Source organism: Phallusia mammillata, chromosome 3, assembly GCF_965637545.1.
Source record: "Phallusia mammillata chromosome 3, kaPhaMamm4.hap1.1, whole genome shotgun sequence".
Taxonomy (NCBI): Eukaryota; Metazoa; Chordata; class Ascidiacea; order Phlebobranchia; family Ascidiidae; genus Phallusia; species Phallusia mammillata.
Genome location: NC_137254.1, coordinates 6,451,464 through 6,460,660, shown reverse-complemented (window position 1 = coordinate 6,460,660; position 9,197 = coordinate 6,451,464).

Below are 9,197 nucleotides of genomic sequence, written 5' to 3'. Positions count from 1 at the left end.
TTGCAAACGATGGTACTTCCTATCAGTGGCTCGATAAATGCACTTCGTTTGGAGTGGTTAATGGGGTCGCCTAAACACATTGTTGGTAAGTTATAACTATGTACTTTTTTACATTGGAACACAAGTATATTGAAGCAGAGCTGACTTTCCTCAAACCAAAAGCAGTTTTTTCAAGTATATATGTCGTTGTAGAACGGGTTGTTAAGAGTGCGTTTTTATAACAGCTTAACTCGAAATAAGAAATATTTTCTGCACAAAGCTAGTTTGAATTACAAATATCGCAAGTAGTCAAAAATTTCTACCTTGATTGCATCTGTGTTTCTTGAAACACTCTGAATTTCCATTGTAACTCTGAAACTTGGGGCATTCTGAAAAAAAAACTGCAGTTTTACATTTCCGTTTACACGCTTCGTACATGATGCTGGAAACTGGATTTTACCTGCAATCGTTCCGCTCTCCTCAATGTCACATGGGCTCACGTGAAAGTTCATAATTAGGTTTCCATCTACAAACACAACATGCCATATAAATAATCAAAATAACGATTTTTGATCAGTAAAAAGGCTTAAAATCAACAATGTGTTGACGTTTACAAAACAAAAGATATTCCACAAATTGTGCCCTTTGTTTTTGGCGCAATAATGTTTTAACCGTGGGTGGATATTTCCGCCCCAGTGGTTGTTTAAGTGCAATTGTATCGCAATGTTTTTATTCACATCACAAATATAATTCAACTCAACAATCTAATGAGTACTTAAGTTAATCAATACCCTGTGCAAAACGGTGCTTTGCAGTAACTTGTTAATGCTAATGAGTCGTAAAGACCCTACTTCGGTTTTGTTACCATTAGTGTTAAATGCAAGAAACTGTGTTGTGGAAGTAATTTGCATCTACCTAAAATTACCTATTTTTAGTGAAAAAGGAAAAAAGTTGAATTTTAACATTAAATTTTAGATTTTTTAACAGATATGAACCAGACTGCTAAAGATTTCCATTTTGACTAAAAAGTGTTCCCAGCCTCAAACGCAACCTGTGAACAAAGATCATTAAGTTAGAATTAATACTCTTACTTTTTTCTTCTGTCCAGTATTCTGCGATTTTGAATTTGTAATAAAGTGTTTTATTCACAGACTTCCAAATGTTTATATCTTTAAGTTTGCACTGATGATCTTCTCCTAAAAGCAACAATTTGTATTTTTTAACCGTCTGAACAAAAATGTGCAGAGTTTGTCCTAAAACTTTAAAAGCTAAAAAATAGATAAACGATTTGTTCAATTACATGAGAAAAACAAGGTTTTGACCAAACAAACCAAAAGTTGAGGTAAAAAAGTTATTACTTAAAATAGTTAACACTCCTCTGTAGGTATAATTGTGAAAATTATAATTGTGAATATAATTGTGAACATGCAGAAAGTGAACACTGTTCCGACCGTGACAAAACATTGGCTATATGGGATAGTGTAGCCACCTAACGGTACAACAGTTTTTTCAGATTTGCACGGTTTAAAACCTCAATGCAACCCTTCTTTTTTGTAACCAGACAACCGATTTAAACACTGTACATTTTTAAAGTATGTTTTCTGCTGTGAAGAATAAACGGTTTTCTTCAGAATGCAATAAATAGTTTACCGTCTCGAATTATTCCATTTTCTGATGGATCGTAACATGCCTTGGGGTAATACGAGTAGCAACATTCTAAAAGTACAAGCAAAATTGGACGTTAAAATAACATAAAAATTCAATGAAACTTTCTTTCGCATAATTAAACAAATCAAACTGATTTGTTTGAAAAAAATCAAATAAACAATTTTTTTTCGCCAAAAGCGCGCCATCATAACCTTAAAAAATGCTAGCAGTTTTGCAGTAAACCTCAAAGCACACATTTTGGAAGAATATTATTTTTACCGCTTCAATAGTTTTAGATATCAGATTGTTGTTTCAATTAAACCCTAAATAAGTGCATCTGGCGCATAACATGCAAAATAAAATTTTGTTCTTGCCCTTCTTTGTCGATTCAAAGATGTTTTCGATTGCATAACTATCTTTGTAATTGCCATTCCTGTCAATAGAATTGCCGTTCGAACGCTCATTGGAGTAGCCTGTTAAAACAATGTGTATCAGTGTTGTAAGTAAAGATGATGTAGCCACACTAAGCTTACCAGTTAGATCAGTACAATCTACACCTTCTGTGCACGAACCACTGGGTCCAATAATTTTTGGAAATGAAGTCTCAGTTGTGCAGTAAATTATCTTGTACCCTGAAAATCAAAACAATCACAACTTTAACTTCTTGATGTAAACCATTTGCGTGGTAGCAACAAAACGAATTATCAGAAGATGTTTTAGTGTAACATCCACAATCAACGTAACAAACAGCACTAAAAATAAAGCGAAGTCGATATTTTTATCTGTTTTATAAAACAGATTTTGATTTGAATTTTTTAAGTGTTTCGTTTTATGTAGTTAACAGTAAGGTATAACCACTTAAAGTAGTAAGCATACTATAATTTGTGAACATTATGCAGACTGGTTTTCGGACGCCAAATTTCACGCAACTATAAATTACAAAAGCACCAACCTTTTATTTCCAGAAAACAGCAACCAAGAAAAAGCTGAAATATCAACTTTCTCATTTTGCTCAGTTTAGTAAAAGTTTAATTTTTTCTTTTTTAAATACGAAAAACAAAGGAACGGTGCGGAGTGATCAGGTGTAATTTGTGTAAAGCTAACACGTATTTTAAGTATAACTGTTTGCTTTGCCCAAATTAAACTATTTGTTATCCTAAACTTTTTGCAACAAGATATTCTGTATTTCACGCCTGTGCACGCATAAAGAGAAATTTTTAACGAGCTTTTGGCAGTCAACCAAATCGCTTATTTCATACACTACATTGTACGCTTTAGGCGGGTTCCCTAACGAGTCTCGTGCATTTAACTATAGCTTAGTACGTAGATAGGCCATTTGCTCCACGCTGTTCATCTAAAAAGCTTTACGGCAAACATGAATACCGTTTATACAATGTACTACTTCGTAATATCAAAGTGATTCGTGCAGTCAACCGGCATAGCGCTTACTACATGCACGACTTGCAAGTCTAAAGCGGTTACCCCAACGGGCTTCGTTACGTCATCATGCCAAATTTACAATATTAGACAAAAAAGTGGCAATTAAGCTTTTAATGCACATTTTTTCTGTTATCTCGCGCCTGCAATTTTGTTATGTCCTATCGCAATTGCAAACGAGTCGTACTAAACCCAACGTTGTTAATAACGTTAAATGCATAGACCAACAAACTCTTAGAATAGATCCTTTGTTGTTATTTAGAAGGAATTTGAGCTAATCGCGCCTACGTAGATGTGTAGACATGTCGACTTCCGCAAGAAAAGATGGAAAATCGACCAAAGCGTTAGAAAAGCGTCACTGTTCCTTTGTTACGTCACAGCCGTTCTATAGAGCTAACTAAAGGTGAACAGATTTGTTTTGATTTCAGATTAAGACGCATGCTGCTGCTGTTGATAGCTCTATTGCATTGCGTAATTGGGCGTTGCCTTATTTACCCATCATAAAAATATTGCATATATAATAACTGGACCTGTTCACAATTTATAAAAAGGTGACTACATTGCAGGTATGAATCGCGAGGCAATGATTAGACAGATATAAATTATTTTTTTCGACACCTATTCAATTCTGTCTAAATGTTTTGGGTAACAATGCTAACTTTGCCAAACTAACCCAATTTTCCACACATTTTGACACTCAATCAATCGTGCTTACCAACATTGTGTCAACCTCACTTTCTTGTTAGCCCCAGTCACATAACGCTTTATAATATGGTGTAGCTGCAGCGCGTTTTGGTATCATCCACCAATTGTGCCCTTTACTTTTTTGGCACTCAACCAGTCGTGTTTACCCACACACTGCGTCAACCGCATTTTCTTGTGAGCCCCAGCCACTTAACGCTTTATAATACGGTGTAGCTGCAGCGCCACTTGGCATCATCCACTAACTGTGCCCTTTACTTTTTTGCGCTCAATAACGTTTTAACGTTGCGCGGATGTTTCCAGCTTGGTGGTTGTTTTTAGTGCTATTGCTTCTCTAATTTGTCTTTCACCAAGCAAAATAAACTCAACTCGACTAAGAAAATCTAAACAAGTGTTTTAGACGAGAAGGAAACTGCGTAGCTGCAGCGCGTCTGACATCTATCCATGAATTGTGCCCTTAACTTCCAACGCCTGGACGTTGTGGAACTATTTCCTGCTTGGTGAATTTTTAGCGCATCTGTGTTGCTACGATTTTGCCCGGCGAAATAAACTCAACCCAATGTTGGTGAGTGCCTTGCTACTAAAAAACGGCACGATCCATACAAATCATTCGTAGGTTTGAAATGTCTGAAATATGAGTCCAGTCACACATGAATGAACGTGTGCTAGTGCTGGGCAAAATTTAGGACAACATAAAATGAGTAAGAAGTTTGATAAAACGATATATAAAGTTGTTAACAGACGCAAAATTGGTTTAATTTGTATTCCATACCCATATAATGTCCTACACCTTAAACTTTCAACAGATTTCAGATTACATTAATTTATACTCGATAAGTGTTATAATAGATTGATAAAAGCAACGGTACGAAGATGGTTCCTATAGACAGGTGATTTGAGGCGTAACAGTTTTAAAGGAATAATCATCTATTTATGAAAGCTGTGTAGTATTGGATAATTTACGCGTGCTAACGTAGCGTTTACCAGCGTTGCTTAACATGAGACGTTGTATGTGCGGAAATCGTTGTGCGCTCGTCAACAGGTATTAAATAGTCACCAGAGCATACGACCTGTTTTGCTAGCTGCTATGAAATGACGTACTGTGAAGCATTAAACATAAATTATCGTGGCAATATAGACATAAATCCCATCAGGTAGTAATACCAAGACACTTAATTAGTTTTAACAAAAACTATTTTTATTTTACTTGTTCTTTACAAACCCATATCCAAAAGTAATGCACATATGTACGGTTTTCTGCAATTCCGTCTGGATAACAACCTTGAGTTGTGTGGATATAAACCGGCACCAATACTTTTTTTTATTTTTCAAAGAACATGGCAATTTAAATAATCTACCTACATTCCATATTGTAACCATAACTTCTGTAGATTTTGCTGCAAGCCAATCCAACATCGAATTTACTACTGGATAAACGCTGAAAAAAATGAATGCCTGAATTTGCAAAACTCCTTAGCTGAACCTTTAATAAGTTGCACTGAAAACGTTTACTCGCAATGCAGGCTAGTATTTGAGTCTTGTACGAACTTGTTATTATAATAATTATTAATGACTGACTCTTTTACCTCTGAAAAAACGACAGCAAAGTAAGTGTTTTTTTAACTATTTGTTAATTTCATTGATAATAGTGATTAAAAAATTTCATGCATATTTCCACCTTACCTTTCCATAAATTAGTTTGATATTACAGAAAACGCTGCTCTTTGCTGGCCATTAGTGATGTTCGTTTTGAGAATGACGTAACATAATGTTTTTTCCCTGCAATATTGCCTAGCTTTGAAATTAAAAAAAAGCTTGACTTTTGAAATCTGATCTTTTGCGAGTATGATAATCTGGAAAGTAAAGAAGCACACATTTTGCGAATTTTAATGGCCAGCACACATTTTGCGAATTTTAATGGCAAATTTTAAGCAAAAGTTTATAGGATCCAAAGATAAATTACCGAGCGCTGATTCTGTTATGTTGAAACATTTTAGCATGGGTAGAACTTTAGTAAAGAACTTGTTGGATGTAATGACTTTTGCTGATGGTTTGTTCATCAAAAGATCCTTGTCAAAAAAGTACTGTAAACATTGTTTCTTTGAAACACTTGGTTTTATCGTTTGTTGTTGATGTTGTTGTGCTTGCTTGTTACCTGCAGATTCGTAAGTACTTTATTGTTGATGTACATATCAGAAATGTTTACTATTACCACAATCTGCAACATTATGAATCATTATGAGAAACTACACAGGTTAACATCTGATTGTCTGTGTGTCTTGGGGCAAGAGAATTCCATAAAAGGTAATTGAAAGTGTGCATAGTGGTCACTCAAGTGGCCAAGTAAACCTTAAAATTTATAGAGGGTTTTCAGTGCTTGCCTTTAATATAAACAATCAATTCGCTTTTCAACACTGATTACTAAGGATGGCAGCAACAAGCAATTTGTTGCAGCAAGCATCTAAAGTCAACGATCGGCGCCTATCCAGCCTTTCCGTTCTATTATTACGTCACACATATGTAGCGCAATTAAATACGGCGTTAGACTGCAACGCAAGGTTCGAAATCAAACCCAGATTAACCAATGCAATGTTCGAAATGAGGTCTTTAGACAAATATTGATAATTTTTAATAATTACTTTGCACTAAACTCAAACGACTATCGAAAGCTTTAATATCAGTTTGATATAGCTTTAAATTGCTTAGGTAAAATAGAAATTATACGAAAATGTATCATTAACAAGTTTAACTCATTCTGCAATTGGAACTCTCTAACTCGAAAAATTATTTACTCAAACTGTACCTACATTACAAATCCTGGCCTGCTTATGATAAATACTTTTTTATTGGGCACATTGATAACATGGTATGGTATTGTTCATTGAATCAAGCCCATTGTTTCAAAGGATTGGTAGCTGATCCCATGAACAGTATATGTTGCAATGGATATCAGTAAGGACAACGGTAAAGGGATTTGACACCATCGAGTCAAATTTTTTGTTACACTTCACTGAACAAAACTTGCGTTGAACGCTTACTTATTATCTGCTAACTGGATTAGTTAATAAACGATTTTGTGCACCAAGGGTTTGATCGTACCAAACAGATAACTCAAACAAACAGACACCAAAATGTCGATCTAAACTGACCATTTCGATGTAAAACTTTTTAAGTCCACGAAAAACCACGCCTCTTCCTTGTAATACAATCTAACATGTAACAGAAGAAGTAGAAATACCACAGCAGTTGTTTGCTAACACGAACACCATTGATGCATTTGCAGTGGAATTAATCAATAATACAACAAGCCATCACAACACAACATTATTGCTCTATTACTGTCAAGCAAATTGTAAAATTGTGAAGTAAAAACATGAGAAATTATCAAAATTGCACAAATTGAGCAGCATAAATGTACTGTTGATCAAGAACGGAAAGAAATCAGTAATTAATTCGCGTCAGAACTTGTAAGGGAAAACACTAGTGCAACAACTAACAAAAAAACAACAAGGAGTACAATCACAGAAATAAGACGATGATTACAGTTTTTGAAGACTTCTCCTGAGGTTGATTACTTGGTGGAATTGTATCAGGTTCTGCGTAGTATACACAATGATCCTAAAACTTAGTTCATCGGGAAAAAGTAGAAAGTTAACAAACGTAGAACTTAAGTGTAAATTAAACATACGGCCTAAGTTGTTTTTGTTTCGGTTTTTCAGGTTTTGAAAACTGACTTACCATAATCATGAACAGTTTCAACTGTAGATTTCATTGAAACATATTCATCTGAAATATAATATACAAAGCTTATAAGCTTTGTGTGAACTACTTTAAAAAAATATTTTTATTGATTTATTCTTTATTACGTTGTTATAGTGCAAAATAGTGAGCCTGTCACAGCTTATTAATAAAACTCGGTTAATATGGAATCGTTTCGGAAATCTAAAATATTTTTAACACCCAATGTTTAACTGTCATTTTCGAACAATGTTCATTGTTCCTGGTTTCTTTTTGTTAGTTACAGCTTGTCGAATGTCGCCTCGATTTATCCAATATTTTTGTAAGCACCAGCATCATTATTCTGATAATCACGATTCATGTTTAAATCTTGCCAAAATTTATAAACAGTTATTGGATTTTATCGTTAGCTACGTGGTTTAGTTAGGTTGGTTTAGTATATATTTTGTTTTACACTCTCTCACATTACGTTATACTATGTAATAGTACAAGCTCTGGCTGCTACGCCCATGGCTGCTACGACTCATGGCACAACCACTTTATCAGCTTAGACAGAAACTTAAAATATGTGTTTGATCGAAACCGAGTGTAAACGCCATTTTGTATTTTGTTGTCAACAATTCGTTTATAGATACGATACGAGTAACAAGCTTTATTAGTGAAATAACTTGTGTATTTTTCGACTTGATTCCTAACTGCAATGTTGTCTAGGTCTTGGTCTGTGTTGTGTTTCCTAATATTTATGAAATTGCTTTTGGTAAGAAACATAAAGTAAAGTTCTTGGTATGTGCACGGCATTTCAAACATACGCAAGAAGATTCTGAAATAAATATTCTTCAAGGCACACTTTTGAAATCACTCACGACGCTTTAGTATATTGCAGCACGCAGGTTGAAATATCAATGACAAAGAAAATGTGTTTAAAATATTCTGAACGTTAAGATCACCACTATAATCAAATCAGCTAAAACAGGGTGGTCTTAACGACATTGGACAGTTTGCTAAGCGCATCTGCTTCCTTATTACTTGCAAATAAGTGAAATAACTAGTATTTTAAAAGTAAATACTTCCATCTGTGTATCAAAAAGATTAACAGAAGCGAATAGTAATCATACTATCAACTTAACTTTTTAATATAGCACACCTTCTTTGTCCCTCAACTACATACTGCTGTCAATCCAAACAAGTGCGTACTTCCTTCAACACAGGTGTCGACAATCATTGTCACGCGTTGCACGGATGGCAGATGACATGATTACTCATGGCACGTCAGGTGACATCCTTAAACAAAAATACAATACTACTTTGATTTGTTTGGTTGGTTATTTTATGGTATCGTTGCAAAATAGTTTTGTGTCAACTTTGTTTTTTGAATATGAACAACTTTGTTTGAGCATAAACGACAGAAAGCGCATGCTATTCGCCTTTTTACAAATATTCTTTGAGGTAATCCCGTACGTTCGATCTAATTTTAGCGTTGACTTGGCTAAACATACTACCTTGCAAAACAATTTTAGGAATAAACATGATCTATAAAAAGCTTGCAGCAACAAAGAGATGCCAAACTTGATTTTTTGTTTTTTACAGTGAAACTAAATTTCACGGAGTAAAAGGTAGCGTTTAAAGTTTATTATAAAGTATTATTGAAAAAAAGTTGACAATAAGTCTATGAAAAAAACCCTAATGCGTAACTT